This window comes from Herpailurus yagouaroundi, unplaced genomic scaffold, assembly GCF_014898765.1.
Source record: "Herpailurus yagouaroundi ecotype Mexico unplaced genomic scaffold, PumYag 184, whole genome shotgun sequence".
NCBI lineage: Eukaryota > Metazoa > Chordata > Mammalia > Carnivora > Felidae > Herpailurus > Herpailurus yagouaroundi.
This window is the reverse complement of record NW_024412415.1, coordinates 22,758,588-22,775,930: the sequence shown is the minus strand read 5'-3', so window position 1 is coordinate 22,775,930 and position 17,343 is coordinate 22,758,588. Positions and strand designations below refer to the sequence as shown.

The window sequence follows — 17,343 nt, the reverse complement described above, 5'->3', positions numbered from 1 at the left end:
AAAAAAAAATACTAATTCAAAAGGATACATGCACCCCAATGTTTATAGCAGCATTATCTACAATAGTAAAATATGGAAACAACCCAAGTGTCCATTGGTTGATGAATGGATAAAGAAGAAGTGGTATATATATACAGTGGAATCCTACTCAGCCATTAAAAAAGCATAAAATCTTGTCATTTGTGATGGCAAGGAAGGAGCTAGAGTGTATTATGCTGAGCAAAATAAGTCAGAGAACGACAAATACCATATGATTTCACGCAAATGTGGAATTTAGGAAAGAAAACAAAGGAGCAAAGGTAGGGAGAGAAGAGAGGCAAGCCAAGGAACAGACTCTCAACTATAGAGAACAAACTGATAGATGATTACCAGAAAGGGGGGTGGGTAGGAAATGGGTTTAACAGGTGATAGGGATAAAGGAGTGCACTTGTGATGAGCACCAAGATGTATGCAAGTTTTAATCACTATACTGTACACCTGAAACTAGTAATATTACACTGTATGTTAACTGGAATTAAAAAAAAAACTTAAAAGAAATGTTAACTGGAATTTAAAAACAAACTTTAAAAAGGGACTTCTGGAATAATGTACAGTTAAAAAAATGATGTGTATAAGCAGTTTATCATACATTTGTTTAATACATTGAGGTATTTTACTGGAGGAGCCAAGATGGCAGAACAGCAGGGAAGTTTTTTTGTGTCTTGCGTCCATGAAATACAGCCAGATCAACACTAAACCATCCTGCACACCTAGAGATATTTTACTGTGAATACGGTATGTTGAATATGACAAACTGAAGTCTGTATACTTAGGGTTACCAAGACTTTATTTTATTTAGATTAAGAAAAGCTCTGAATGTTAATAAAATTTCTCACTGGAGCTCAACACCCTCCACCTATCTAATGCAGAAAGGTGAGTACTTTGCACACCACAGAAAATACACAGATACAGAGCAAATGAAAGGAGATGATTCTATTTTGTTGTAACACATGAGAAAATGGCCAAAAGGGAGTCTTAAATTCCCTCTGTGGTCTGCTAAGATTTACATATGATTCTTGCTACATAATAGGTACTGAGGGCAAAATAGGAGACATTCAGTTTTCCTTTCTTCTTTTTTGAAAATGTTTATTTATTTTGAGAGACAGAGACAGAGAGAATATCCCAAGCAGGAGATGTGATGTGGGGCTCTATCTCATGAATCGTGAGATCATAACCTTAGCTGGAATCAAGAGCTGGATGCTTAATCGACGGAGCCACCCAGGTGCCCCAACACACTCAGTTTTCATTGAGTAGCTTCCAGTATTGCATGCAATTTACTGCCATCCTACCTTTGCAATTTGAAAGCAGGTAAAGGCTGACCTCAAGCAGGTAAAGGCTGACCTTATAATCCAAATTAATTTGTGAGTCAGGCATAAATCAAAATAAATATTTTACATATCAACTCATTATAAATGGCTATACAAATCAATTTTAAGTCACAGAAGAGCTGTATATAATATTTGTGAAAGGGAGGAATGAAGGAAGAAAGACTGACAAAAAGAAAAAAAACTGTAATAATGTAGGGAGGAGGTATGGGGAAGTGATTATGAACAGAGACTCTGGATGTAGACTAAGTAGGTTTAAATTCCCATTCTGGAGTAATATTGGCTTTCAGACAAATAGTATTTTATTTTGTATTTTAATGAAGTCATTGAAATAGATTATTCTCTAACCTCACTGTACTTTAGTTGCCTCAAGTGTGAAATGGGATAGTAACAGTTTCACTTCACTGGTTTTTTGTGAGGATAAAAATGTACTGACAAAGTGCTTAGACAAAATGGAAAACACAAGATAAGGCCTAATTAGATATTAGTTATTATTCAAATCAAAACCATACTGAGATACCACCTCATGCCGGTCAGAGTGGCTAAAGGAGACCACAGATGCTGGAGAGGATGTGGAGAAACGGGAACACTCTTGCACTGTTGGTGGGAATGCAAACTGGTGCAGCCGCTCTGGAAAACAGTGTGGAGGTTTCTCAAAAAATTAAAAAGAGATCTACCCGGGGCGCCTGGGTGGCTCAGTCGGTTGAGCGGCCGACTTCGGCTCAGGTCACGATCTCACACTCCGTGAATTCGAGCCCCGCGTCGGGCTCTGTGCTGACAGCTCAGAGCCTGGAGCCTGTTTCGGATTCTGTGTCTCCCTCTCTCTGACCCTCCCCCATTCATGCAAAAATAAATAAACGTTAAAAAAAAAATTTTAAAAATAGATCTACCCTATGACCCAACAATAGCACTGCTAGGAATTTACCCAAGGAATACAGTAGTGCTGATGCACAGGGGCACTTGTACCCCAATGTATATAGCAGCACTTTCAACAATAGCTAAACTATGTAAAGAGCCTAAATGTCCACCAACTGATGAATGGATAAAGAAATTGTGGTTTATATATACAATGGAATACTACTTGGCAATGAGAAAGAATGAAATCTGGCCATTTGTAGCAATGTGGATGGAACTGGAGGATATTATGCTAAGTGAAATAAGTCAGGCAGAGAAAGATAGTTACCATATGTTTTCACTCATGTGGATCCTGAGAAACTTAACAGAAGACCGGGGGGAGGGGAAAGGCAGGAAAAGAAGTTACAGAGAGGGAGGGAGGCAAACCATAAGAGACTTAAATACTGAGAACTGAGGGTTGATGGGGGGGTGGGGGAGAGGGGAAAGTGGGTGATGGGCATTGAGAAGGACACCTGTTGGGATGAGCACTAGGTGTTGTATGGAAACCAATCTGAAAATAAATTATATTTAATAAAAAAAAGATACTACTTTTTTAATGAAATACATTGACTAAAAAAATCTATGTATGTGTATCTTGAATATCAATGGTTGATGAAAAAGGCTTAAACAGAGAAAAAAAAGAAAGGCAGATTCCAAGGAAATAATTTAAAGGAAGTTTTGGACACTTTAAAAGGTTTGAGAATTCTTTATGCTTTTCCTTCCATTAAATTTCATTAAAGGTTAATGGCCCCACTCTTCCTTTAGCATTGATGAGTGGGTCTATCTCTACCAGTATTTGTATACTTAGCCACAATTAAGTTTTTTTTTTTTTTTTAATTTTTTTTTTTTTTTTACATTTATTTATTTTTGAGAGACAGAGAGAGACAGCGTGAGCAGGGGAGGAGCAGAGACAGAGGGAGACACAGAATCAGAAACAGGCTCCAGGCTCTGAGCTGTCAGGATAGCGCCTGATGTGGGGCTCGAACCCACGAACCGTGAGATCATGACCTGAGCCGTAACAGACTGAGCCACCCAGGCGCCCCAATAATTAAGTTTTTGTTCACATTTGAAATAAAAAGATTTACCAAAGAAAGCGTGCATGATATGGAAAAGGTGTAAGGGATCTGAAGAGATTTGAAGGTATAAAACATAATCTAAAATGAATTTTAACAGAGTTATAGATTCTTTAACAAAGTGGGGACAGAATAGATAGGCTCAGTGTAATCCTTAACCTGCTTATTCTCTTTTTCCCAGAGGTTGGGGAAAATGGGACTACTTTGGGTCGATGGTTCTAAGCTACTGGATTCAATATAGCTTGGTGGTTGTCTGAAGCTCATGGGGGAAGTAGGAGCAGACCACCCTGATTAGATAAAAAGGTGTTACAGAGCATTAGTGTGTAAAGAGATGTTGTGATGTTCACTATTTAAATGTTTTCATCTAAGGAAGAACCTGTAAGTACAAAAACCACTGGAAAATATAGAAAATAAAAAGTAAAAAGCTTGTTTTCAATCTCGTTACTCTGTGCGCTTCGACTATATACATTTAATACAATTATTGATATCATAGGATTTAAATCTACCATTTTGTTAGTTGTTTTCTATTTGTCTCATGTGTTATTTTTTTTTCAGCCTGCTTTTGAATTGAGTATTCCAGTTAGTCTTTCCTACTGGCTTTTATTTATATTAGTAGAGTTTGCCCTCAATTTACAAAATCTATCTTTAATTAATATGATCTACCTTTAAGTAATTATTTCAATAGTATACTTCCGCTATCCTCCCCTCCATCCTTTGGGTTAATGTTGTCACACAGTTTACTTTTACTTATTTATATACCCCACATACAGTATTACTATTTTTGCTTAGAAATTTTATTATTTTATAATGTGATTAAAAATAAGAAAACATGGGCCTCCTGGATGGCTCCATTGGTTGAGCATCTAACTCTTGATTTTGAGCATTTAACCCAAGGTCATGGGACTGAGCCCCACATCGGGCTCTGTGCTGAGCAGGGAGCCTGCTTAACATATTCTCTCTCTCTCTCTCTCTCTCTCTCTCTCTCTCTCTCTCTCTCTCCCCCTCTACCCCACTCACTCACTCTCTCTAAAAAAAATAAAAGAAAATAAAAATAGGGGCACCTAGGTGGCTCAGTTGGTTGAGTGTCTGACTTTGGCTCAGGTCATGATCTCATGATTTTTGAGTTCAAGCCCTGCATTGGGCTTTGTGCTGACAACTCAGAGCCTGGAGCCTGCTTTAGGTCCTGTGTCTCCCTCTCTTTCTGCTTCTCCCTCACTCATTCTCTCTCTCACTCAAAAATAAATAAAAATATTGAAAAAATAAATAAAAATAAAAGTAAATTTTGAAAATAAAGAAAAGTGTTTTTTACACTTACTTTCATTTTTACCAATTCTGAAGCTCTCATTTCTTTTTATAGATGAGCAGTTGGCATACTATGAACCAAAGTTGGCCTGCTTCCTGTTTTTGTAAATAAAGTTTTATTGGAACACAATCACATCCATTTATTATGTATCATCTATGGCTACTTTGGGACTATAATGGTGGAGTTAAGTAGTTGTGACAGAGATTTGTCTGACTTACAGAGTTTCTGGCCCTTTACAGAAAAATTCTGCTGAGTCCTGATGCACATCCAAGTTTCTGTATAGTGTCACATTCCCTCTGCCTAAACAATTCTATTTTAGTTACTGTACCTCAAGTCTGCTGGGGATTTTTGTGATTCTGAAAAAGTCTTTGCCCTCATAAAAAAAAATATCTTCAATTAATATGTAATTCTTGATTGACAGTTTTTCTTTTTTTAAAGTAATCTCTACACCCAACATGACCCCAAGGATCAAGAGTTGGATGCTCCATTGACTGAGCCAACCAGGTACCTTACTTTTTACAATTTTAATAAATAATACTTTAGAGATGTTACTCTATCCTCTTCTTGACTGCAAAGTGTTTAATGAGGTGTCTGCTGTAGTTTATTTTTATTGCTGACTATATATATATATATATATATATGTTTTTCTGCCTCTGGCTGCCTTCACGATTTTTTCTTTATTGCTGGTTTTCAGCACTTTGAATATGATAATTCTAGGCACGTGTGTGTGTTTTGTTTTTTTTAATCCTGGATCTATTAACTTTTCTCTCTTCCTCTACATCTGAGACTTCAATGACACATGTATTAGGCTGTCGTTGTCCCATAATTCTGTCTTTTATCACTCTTTGTGCTTCAGTTGGGTTTATAGTCTACTGATGATCCTAAAGGAATTCTTCACCTTAGTATGTCTTTTATTTCTAGTATTTCAATTAAATCCTTATTATTTCCATTTATTTGCTAAAAATCCCCTACTTGTGCATGTTGTACACCTTTTCCACCATATCCTTTACTACGTTAATCAGAGTTACTTCAAAATCCTTGTCTGATAGTTCCAACGTGCATCATCTTTCAGTCTGGTTTTGCTGATTATTTTGCCTTTTGACCTTTCTTCACTTTGCTTATGTGCAAATCTTGTAATTTTGACTGAATGCAAGACCACTGTGTATAGAAGAGCAAAGAATGAACTAAACAGTGTTTAGGTCTGGAAATAAGCATGCCTCTTCTTGTTTAAGGCCTTTGGTGTGGAAAAATGAGTCAAATTAAATCAGGAGTCTAGCTGAATATGATTGTTCTGTGGTTACCTTCAGTTGATCAGAGGCTTCAACTCCCTCTAATGATTGGCTGCTTTTGCCTAGTGCTTAGCATATGGCTGGGGTGCTGTAGGACTTTTCTCAGTTAATATTTCATCCTCAGCTTTCAACAGATCCTATAAAACCTGTGCCCCAGAGTGTGTGTCTCTCCATGCTTTTGCCTCTCCCATAGTGGTAGACTGCTGTTGCTTTCCTATCCCTCATCTCTTCTTCCCTCTAAGAGTGAAACTCTGCTTTACATCTAAAGATGACCTTGGGTTGGAGTTTTCACTACTAACAGGCAGGAGACCTATACTTGGTATGTGCTTAAGATCTTAGGTCTAAGATGAGTTTCCTCTCCTCCCCAATCAATGTGTCTTAGCCTGTGTCCTTTGGGCAAGAGGCTTTTTGCTGCCTCTTCTTAAAGCAGCTTAGAGGTCTCTCAGTACTTAGGGTTTGGGGATGTTGGTATGCTTTTCTCCTTTTCCCACAATGACAGCTGATCAGCTCCTGCATGCCTACAACATCAACAGAATGAATTCTCTTCAGTCTCCTGCTCTACCCCAAATCCTTGTGAGTATGCAGTACAGGTCTGAGGGAAAAAGCCTGAGGTGTGAAATCCCTTTTGAACTGTTCTTTTGTTAGCTTCCCCTAGCTATTTCAAACTGATATGCTGCTAGTCTACAACTGGCCTTCTGTTTAACTTTAAAATTTTAGATGATTCCTCTTACCTGCTTGTGTTGTGACTGGTATGACACCTTATTCTCCCGTGGTTTGCCACAGGCAATACAGTTTATATGTTTCACTGCTCCTCAGAATTCAGGTCACATGACTGCCTTGCAATTTCAGTTCTCTCATGGATTCAAAAGAGAATTTTGTAGCTTTCAGGCTTTTCCTTTCTCATCATTAAGCATGGAAATGACATTTTTTGCAGCTTTCCACACCCTATGTAAAAGCTAGATGTCCTGTGATCTTCATTTAGGATAGTTTGTTTCCAGGTCTGAAAATTCACTGATCTTTTCTTCGGTGGTGAATAATCTTCTGTTAATCCCATCCAATGTATTTTTCATTTCAGGTACTGTATTTTTTAACTCTACTCATTCTAATTTCCATATTCATGTTTTTCTCTACATTTCTGAGCTATGGAGTGTATTTACATCAGCCATTTTAATACCCTTGCTTGCTAATTCCACCATCTCTGTAATTTCCTGCTCTATTGTTTCTACTGATGAATTTTATTCTTGGTTATATAGTTTCCTGCTTTTTTTCATGTTTGGTAATTTGACATTATGAAGTTCACGTTTTGGGGGTGCTACATTTTGTTGTATTCCTTCAAAGAATATTGGACTTTGTTCTTGTAAGCAGTTAAGTTACTGGGAATCAAGTTTGGTCCTTTTCCAAGGTTGTCTTTAAGCTTGTTAAGGCAGGTCCAGAACAGCCTTCAGCCCAGAGCTAATGTAGACTCACCAACATAATACCCTACTGAGGACTCTACACAATGCCATTTATTATGAGATCTTTGCACTTTCGTTGGCTGGAAGGAGGACTACTCCTAGCTTTGTGTGAGTTTCGGGAATTGTTCAGCATTTTCCTTTCAAGTGATTCAAGCATACACAAATAAGTATTTAGTCAAAGACTTGAAGACTTTGTTCTGCAGATCTCGAGTTCTTTCTCTACGATCCCTCCTTTTTGCCCTGCAATTTTGAACAAATGAGGCTTCCCTGAATTCTGTTTGATTTCCATTCCCCATTGCTGTGGCCTAGCAGCCAGTTGGAGAATTGTGGAATTCACCTCATTTATCTCCTTTCTTTCATGAAACATCTACTGTCCAATGTCTCAGAACTAACATTTAATCAGAACTAATATGAAAATTCCTGAACTTTTTACACCTCTTGAAAATTCTTCCACCAGCCCCGCCCACAAAAACATCAAAAAACAAAACCAAAAACAAGACATTCTCCCAGTCCTTCTCTTGCAAACCCATTTTTTAAAAACCAGAGAGCTAGAACACAGCAAACCTTGACTCCAATAAATAGACTTTCCTATTATTAAACTGCTCAGAGAAGTGCATATGGTAGAAGATAAATAACAAAACAGATTCCAAATTTGTTATTCTTTTTACATGGTGGAGGTCTTCCAAATTAAATATATCCTGCTCAACTAAACTTTACCATAATAGAAAATGGGTTTGACAAACTTTCGGAAAATCTAAAAAACCAAATTGTCAAAAACTATTTTTGTTTTTATGACATTGTAAAGAGGTTCTCTTATATGTAAACCTCTGATGTTTTATTTCTAAAATACTTTGAATTCTGCTATGTTTGCTGACATACTTGAATTTGGAACAAGCTGCTCTAGGAATATGATCTCCTGCTCTAACTACACACACTGTTATTTCTAAAAGGTTAAAAAGCTGGCAATTTTCCAGTTCTTTCTCATCATTTCAGTTATGGAATACAATGTCCAGTTTGCCATTTCTCCTCTACTTCTCTTTGGCATCTTGACTAGTTCTCTAAATTCAGTATCAGGTATTTTTGTTGTGCAAATCTTCAGTTTTCAGTCCTATTGTACACGATATGATAAATACACACATAAATACACAATATATGCTCTAGATACCATATAACATTAAACATATTTATGAAAACTGCTGTTATTAAACTAATTCTCTTAGAGGTCACTAGTTAAGAGTATTTTCTCTGTAAAATTAAATCATATTTATAGCGGTTTTTTGGACACATTTTTTTTCTGAATTACTTCTTCTTCCCTACATCAGACTATATTCAACAATGATTTTATAAAAATACTCTGAAAAACAATACTAAATAACAGTAAAACACTTAAAATTTTAATTTTGAAACAATCCCATTCTTCCTCTGAGAAATTCCTATATCCTGGCAACCTAAACTTTGATTTAGGCTCTGATCCTGGACCTGTCCCATGTGAGAAAACTGGTCATGTTCTAGTTAACTGTATTGCTTTAAAAGTCTATTACAACACTCTTGTTTTCTTCAACTTTGTTCATAAACTTGAAATTTTATTATTTTCTTTAAACATTCCAAGTTTTAATTCTACTGAAGGCTGCCAGCCAGGCCTGCTAGCCTCTCTACATGAAAAGTTCTTATGCTAAAGTATTCAGGTCTCTGCTCAAATGTTACTTCCTCAGAGAAGCCCTAACTATCCTATCTAAAATGGTCCATTCTAATCCTTTCTTCTCTCTCATCTTTTATGAAGTCATAAAAACTTGTCTAGTTTCCCTTCCATATATAACTTAGCTGGGTAACCTTTAGTAAAACCATCATAACTCAAAAATTTCCCCTTTCTTCATATAAACTTTAGAAATTCTATCTTAGGGACACCTGGGTGGCTCAGTCACTTGAACGTCCGACTTCAGCTCAGGTCATGATCTCACAGTTCGTAAGTTCAAGCCCCACATCAGGCTCTGTGCTGACAGTTCAGAGCCTGGAGCCTGCTTCAGATTCTGTGTCTCCCTCTCTCTTTGCCCCTCCCCTGCTCATGCTCTGTCTCTCTCTCTCAAAAATAAGCTTTAAAAAAAAAAAAAAAGAAATTCTATCATAATTTGTACTGCCACTTTACCTGTTTTTTACTATCATTTCCCATATTTTATTTTGCTATACCACATTTGCTATAATTGAACCCAAAACTCCTTTGTATTTTGTTTCTATAATGTCTCTTTCCATTCATGACTTTATAAAATATGCATAAGGATTTACTTAAATCTCTGTATTTTAAAATTTTTTATATTTTCTTTTTTTTTTTTTTTCCAGACCATACAATCATCTTTGTGTTTCAGTCAGAGTTTATTTTGGGTAAAGCTCCCACTCCCCCACCCCTGTCACTAGAATGCCTTAAAATGTTCTGAATGGAAGATTATAATAGGTAAATAGCATGCATGAAAATAAAAATTCAGGGATAAGAAGCAACTGTTTAATAGGGTATAAATTTAGAGATCCCAGTAAATATCTTAAGATCAAGTAAAACGTATATAGACAGCTTGTCAAGGGTTGGGTAACTATAATATTGTTAAATTATGTTAAATACCACTTTCACTAGAATTCAACTTCCTACCAGCAGATAGCTTAATAACTGAATATACAGTTATATTCTCAGTATTAAGAACAGAAGTGATCCAGAGATGACTGCATTTATTCCACATTTACTTCCTCAACTTTTTTGAATTATATTCAGCCTATATCTATTTTAGGAACTGCTTTGGAAGGTCCTTATGTTTTATGCAAGGAACCACTATTTTCCCAGATGAATAGAATATCCATTCTCTGGCTCCAAGTTTCCATGACAATAAAAACAAAACATTCATCAGCACCAACTTGGTATTTGATGGCAAATGCAGCTGCAGTTTTTAACAGTTCAATCTTTATCCCAACGCTTTCTGCAGAATAGAGGCACTATATTTCTCCAAAGCAACTGAATTGTTTTTACAGTGATTTCCCCCTTACCACAGACCTAAACACTAACAACTAAATGTGTTACACAATCTCTAATCTTCAAATCACCCAGTCTTTCCAAACTCATGCCATACATGATGAAAAATTCCTGAATTTTGCTAAGAACACATCTGACTTGTGAACTCTGAAAGCTTAGTTGGTTTAAGTGTTACAGCTTTAGATATAACATACAGTTAAACATAAGTGTTTAAGCTTTCATGATAACTACAAAGAAGACAGAATTTGGGGGCATTCACAGTAAACAAAAAAAACTTAAATTCAGTTGGATTATGGTAAAACAGTGCCCCCTTGTGTCTTGGTATTTCTGCCTTGACTAAATCCAGTATTAATTTCCTTAAAGTTCTATAGTATGGATTTGAATAATTTTTGTATGATAGAAATAAACAAGGCTTGATAACTTAACAGTTCTCTGTAGACAAAAATCCTAACTTATTAAAATATAAAACTACACTGGTTATTCAATATCAGCCACTTTAACATGCATAATCTGCAATATGAGGAAAATGTAATAAACTTGGGAAGACTCAGTAGTTATTTTTATTTTAAATTTAACACTTAATTTACTATTAGTAAAAGAGGTTGAAAAAGTTTTAAAAATGAAAAGAAAAACTCACCACTATCAATTACATTTTCCTCTAGTAGTCGTTCTCATCTATAAGCACTCTATACTAGCATCTTCATTATCACCTTGGAATAACTAGTGAGCCTTTACTCATAAAGCAAACAGTCTGTACTAAATGCAGGAAATTAATATGAAAATTTAAAAGGTATTTGTAATAACACGTTGAGCAATTCTCTAAGTTACATATACTTTTAGAAATTATCTAAGTTACATATTCTCTAAGTTACATACAGAAAAACATCATCCATGTTTTAACTTCACTCAAAACATAATTCTCATGCTAGAGGCCTGGGCATTTTAAGTTTGTAAAAAAATCAGAATCTCGGTTCTTGTCCCAGATGATCTGAATTAGAACTTGCATTGTAACAAGATCCCCAGGTAAGCATTAAAGCTTGAGAGACACCACTCTAAAGTCCTTGCCCTCCCATCTCTAACTACCATGGAGGCTGGGGGCGGGAGTTGGGGTGGGGAGAAGGAGGGGAGAGGGAGAGGAAGAGGCAGAGGAAGGAGAGGTTGACTGACTAGAGAAGGCAACTTTAGAAAACAACTTTAGAAGGCAACAACTTTAGAAGGCAATTCGGAGTATATAACCCGGGCGAGGATGGCCTGCTTAACTAAGTGGCTCCTCTACTGCAACTCAGTTTTCCCACAGACTTTTTTTTTTTTAAGTAAAAACTAGAACCCTGCCAGTTAAGAGTTTAATGTAGGGATCAAGAAACTTTTCAAAATGCAAATAATTATATGAGAATTTTAGGTCCATCACTCATTATCAATGATGCCTAGTACATGTACAGTTTTACATACTACAACCTACATTTACAACCTATGCATTATCTCCTTTGACACCACAGCCCTGATAAGCTAGTGTTACTTCTCCCATTTTATAAATGAGGTAACTCAAAATCACTGAGATCAAAATCATTTATTAATATGAATGAGCTTAATTAGATTGTTTTTCTTTTAATAGCAGCTGAAGTCAGTATGTTGAAGATATAGTAAGCCACTGGAGGATAGAGATAACTCTGGACAGAGTGCTCTGGGGGAAAGAACCTTACAGCTAAAGACTAAAGCAGCATAGTAGCACTGGGCTTATGGAAACTTGGAGTAAAGGACTCTGAAAGGAAAGGGGGCTTTGCAGACATGAAGGTGGAAAGATTCCAAAGATATATTATACTGAGGAAATAGGCATATATTTTTGCCTGCCCCAGTAAAGCATATTTTGGAAGAGAACTTTCTTCTAGGTATCCCTTTTGTTCTTTGTCCTATACAACAACCTTCTCTTTCTGGATACAAGTTCAGTTACCTCCTGTTTCACTTTCTTACAGACCAGTCTGAATACCTACTCATATTACTTCTAACACTGTATTTATGGGAAAAGATACACAAGTTCCAAACGACTGGCATACAAGCTTTTAGAATATACAACATGTTCATGTGTCAATAAAAACTCATTATCCTCCTAGCCAATCAGGAGATACTTAGCAAATACCCATTTACACAATTGAGGAAGATAACCAAAATGGAAGAACTGTTAAAGATCTGTTAAAATCAAACAGATTTGGGAGGGAAGATGGCGGCGTAGGAGGACGCTGGGCTCACCGCGCGTCCTGCTGATCACTTAGATTCCACCTACACCTGCCTAAATAACCCAGAAAACCACCAGAGGATTAGCAGAACGGAGTCGCCGGAGCCAAGCGCAGACGAGAGGCCCACGGAAGAGGGTAGGAAGGGCGGCGAGGCGGTGCGCGCTCCACGGACTGGCGGGAGGGAGCCGCGGCGGAGGGGCGGCTCGCCGGCCAAGCAGAGCCCCCGAGTCTGGCTTGCAAAAAGCGGAGGGGCCTGACGGACTGTGTTCCGACAGCAAGCGCGACTTAGCGGCTGGGAGGTCATAAGTTAACAGCTCTGCTCAGAAAGCGGGAAGGCTGGAGGACAAAGGGAAGGAAAGCTGCTGAGCCCCCGGACCACAGAGCTCAGTTTGGCGGGGAACAAAGGCGCTCGCCAGCGCCATCTTCCCCGCCCATCCCCCAGCCAAAATCGCAAAGAGAACCAGGTCCTGCCAGGGAACTTGCTCGCTCCGCGCAAACACCCAACTCTGCGCTTCTGCGGAGCCAAACCTCCAGCAGCGGATCTGACTCCCTGCTGCTGCCACAGGGCCCCTCCTGAAGTGGATCACCTAAGGAGAAGCAAGCTAAGCCTGCCCCTCCTGCCCCTGTGCACCTTGCCTACCCACCCCAGCTAAGATGCCAGATCCCCAGCATCACAAGCCTGGCAGTGTGCAAGTAGCCCAGACAGGCCACCCCACCCCACAGTGAATCCCGCCCCTAGGAGAGGGGAAGAGAAGGCACGCACCAGTCTGACTGTGGCCCCAGCGGTGGGCTGGGGGCAGACATCAGGTCCGACTGCGGCTCCGCCCACCAACTCCAGTTATACACCACAGCACAGGGGAAGTGCCCTGCAGGTCCTCACCACGCCAGGGACTATCCAAAATGACCAAGCGGAAGAATTCCCCTCAGAAGAATCTCCAGGAAATAACAACAGCTAATGAGCTGATCAAAAAGGATTTAAATAATATAACAGAAAGTGAATTTAGAATAATAGTCATAAAATTAATCGCTGGGCTTGAAAACAGTATAGCTGACAGCAGAGAATCTCTTGCTACAGAGATCAAGGGACTAAGGAACAGTCACGAGGAGCTGAAAAACGCTTTAAATGAAATGCATAACAAAATGGAAACCACCACAGCTCGGATTGAAGAGGCAGAGGAGAGAATAGGTGAACTAGAAGATAAAGTTATGGAAAAAGAGGAAGCTGAGAAAAAGAGAGATAAAAAAATCCAGGAGTATGAGGGGAAAATTAGAGAACTAAATGATACACTAAAAAGAAATAATATACGCATCATTGGTATCCCAGAGGAGGAAGAGAGAGGGAAAGGTGCTGAAGGGGTACTTGAAGAAATAATAGCTGAGAACTTCCCTGAAGTGGGGAAGGAAAAAGGCATTGAAATCCAAGAGGCACAGAGAACTCCCTTCAGACGTAACTTGAATCGATCTTCTGCACGACATATCATAGTGAAACTGGCAAAATACAAGGATAAAGAGAAAATTCTGAAAGCAGCAAGGGGTAAACGTGCCCTCACATATAAAGGGAGACCTATAAGACTCGTGACTGATCTCTCTTTTGAAACTTGGCAGGCCAGAAAGAGTTGGCACGAGATTTTCAGTTTGCTAGACAGAAAAAATATGCAGCCGAGAATCCTTTATCCAGCAAGCCTGTCATTTAGAATAGAAGGAGAGATAAAGGTCTTCCCAAACAAACAAAAACTGAAGGAATTTGTCACCACTAAACCAGCCCTACAAGAGATCCTAAGGGGGACCCTGTGAGACAAAGTACCAGAGACATCACTACAAGCATAAAACATACAGACATCACAATGACTCTAAACCCATATCTTTCGATAATAACACTGAATGTAAATGGATTAAATGCGCCAACCAAAAGACATAGGGTATCAGAATGGATAAAAAAACAAGACCCATCTATTTGCTGTCTACAAGAGACTCATTTTAGACCTGAGGACACCTTTAGATTGAGAGTGAGGGGATGGAGAACTATTGATCATGCTACTGGAAGCCAAAAGAAAGCTGGAGTAGCCATACTTCTATCAGACAAACTAGACTTTAAATTAAAGGCTGTAACAAGAGATGAAGAAGGACATTATATAATAGTGACAGGGTCTATCCATCAGGAAGAGCTAACAATTATAAATGTCTATGCGCCGAATACCGGAGCGCCCAAATATATAAAACAATTACTCATAAACACAAGCAACCTTATTGATAAGAATGTGGTCATTGCAGGGGACTTTAACACCCCACTTACAGAAATGGATAGATCATCTAGACACACGGTCAATAAAGAAACAAGGGCCCTGAATGAGACATTGGATCAGATGGACTTGACAGATATATTTAGAACTCTGCATCCCAAAGCAACAGAATATACTTTCTTCTCGAGTGCACATGGAACATTCTCCAAGATAGATCATATACTGGGTCACAAAACAGCCCTTCATAAGTTTACAAGAATTGAAATCATACCATGCATACTTTCAGACCACAATGCTATGAAGCTTGAAATCAACCACAGGAAAAAGTCTGGAAAACCTCCAAAAGCATGAAGGTTAAAGAACACCCTACTAACGAATGAGTGGGTCAACCAGGCAATTCGAGAAGAAATTAAAAAATATCTGGAAACAAACGAAAATGAAAATACAACAATCCGAACGCTTTGGGACGCAGCGAAGGCAGTCCTGAGAGGAAAATACATTGCAATCCAGGCCTATCTCAAGAAACAAGAAAAATCCCAAATACAAAATCTAACAGCACACCTAAAGGAAATAGAAGCAGAACAGCAAAGGCAGCCTAAACCCAGCAGAAGAAGAGAAATAATAAAGATCAGAGCAGAAATAAACAATATAGAATCTAAAAAAACTGTAGAGCAGATCAACGAAACCAAGAGTTGGTTTTTTGAAAAAATAAACAAAATTGACAAACCTCTAGCCAGGCTTCTCAAAAAGAAACGGGAGATGACCCAAATAGATAAAATCATGAATGAAAATGGAATTATTACAACCAATCCCTCAGAGATACAAACAATTATCAGGGAATACTATGAAAAATTATATGGCAACAAATTGGACAACCTGGAAGAAATGGACAAATTCCTGAACACCCACACTCTTCCAAAACTCAATCAGGAGGAAATAGAAAGCTTGAACAGACCCATCACCAGCGAAGAAATTGAATCGGTTATCAAAAATCTCCCAACAAATAAGAGTCCAGGACCAAATGGCTTCCCAGGGGAGTTCTACCAGACGTTTAAAGCACAGATAATACCTATCCTTCTCAAGCTATTCCAAGAAATAGAAAGGGAAGGAAAACTTCCAGACTCATTCTATGAAGCCAGTATTACTTTAATTCCTAAACCAGACAGAGACCCAGTAAAAAAAGAGAACTACAGGCCAATATCCCTGATGAATACGGATGCCAAAATTCTCAATAAGATACTAGCAAATCGAATTCAACGGCATATAAAAAGAATTGTTCACCATGATCAAGTGGGATTCATTCCTGGGATGCAGGGCTGGTTCAACATTCGCAAATCAATCAACGTGATACATCACATTAACAAAAAAAAAGAGAAAAACCATATGATCCTGTCAATCGATGCAGAAAAGGCCTTTGACAAAATCCAGCACCCTTTCTTAATAAAAACCCTTGAGAAAGTTGGGATAGAAGGAACATACTTAAAGATCATAAAAGCCATTTATGAAAAGCCCACAGCTAACATCATCCTCAACGGGGAAAAACTGAGAGCTTTTTCCCTGAGATCAGGAACACGACAGGGATGCCCACTCTCACCGCTGTTGTTTAACATAGTGCTGGAAGTTCTAGCATCAGCAATCAGACAACAAAAGGAAATCAAAGGCATCCAAATTGGCAAAGATGAAGTCAAGCTTTCGCTTTTTGCAGATGACATGATATTATACATGGAAAATCCGATAGACTCCACCAAAAGTCTGCTAGAACTGATACATGAATTCAGCAAAGTTGCAGGATACAAAATCAATGTACAGAAATCAGTTGCATTCTTATACACTAACAATGAAGCAACAGAAAGACAAATAAGGAAACTGATCCCATTCACAATTGCACCAAGAAGCATAAAATACCTAGGAATAAATCTAACCAAAGATGTAAAGGATCTGTATGCTGAAAACTATAGAAAGCTTATGAAGGTAATTGAAGAAGATTTAAAGAAATGGAAAGACATTCCCTGCTCATGGATTGGAAGAATAAATATTGTCAAAATGTCAATACTACCCAAAGCTATCTACACATTCAATGCATCCCAATCAAAATTGCACCAGCATTCTTCTCGAAACTAGAACAAGCAATCCTAAAATTCATATGGAACCACAAAAGGCCCCGAATAGCCAAAGTAATTTTGAAGAAGAAGACCAAAGCAGGAGGCATCACAATCCCAGACTTTAGCCTCTACTACAAAGCTGTCATCATCAAGACAGCATGGTATTGGCACAAAAACAGACACATAGACCAATGGAATAGAATAGAAACCCCAGAACTAGACCCACAAACGTATGGCCAACTCATCTTTGACAAAGCAGGAAAGAACATCCAATGGAAAAAAGACAGTCTCTTTAACAAATGGTACTGGGAGAACTGGACAGCAACATGCAGAAGATTGAAACTAGACCACTTTCTCACACCATTCACAAAAATAAACTCAAA

At 38.2% G+C, this 17,343-nt stretch overlaps 1 protein-coding gene across 13 annotated transcripts in view; it reads right to left on the bottom strand.

Moving 5' to 3' along the window:
- The window catches only part of TCF12 (transcription factor 12), a 396,860-nt gene that overhangs the window by 129,865 nt on the left and 249,652 nt on the right, over positions 1 to 17,343 (bottom strand). The window lies entirely within an intron of this gene.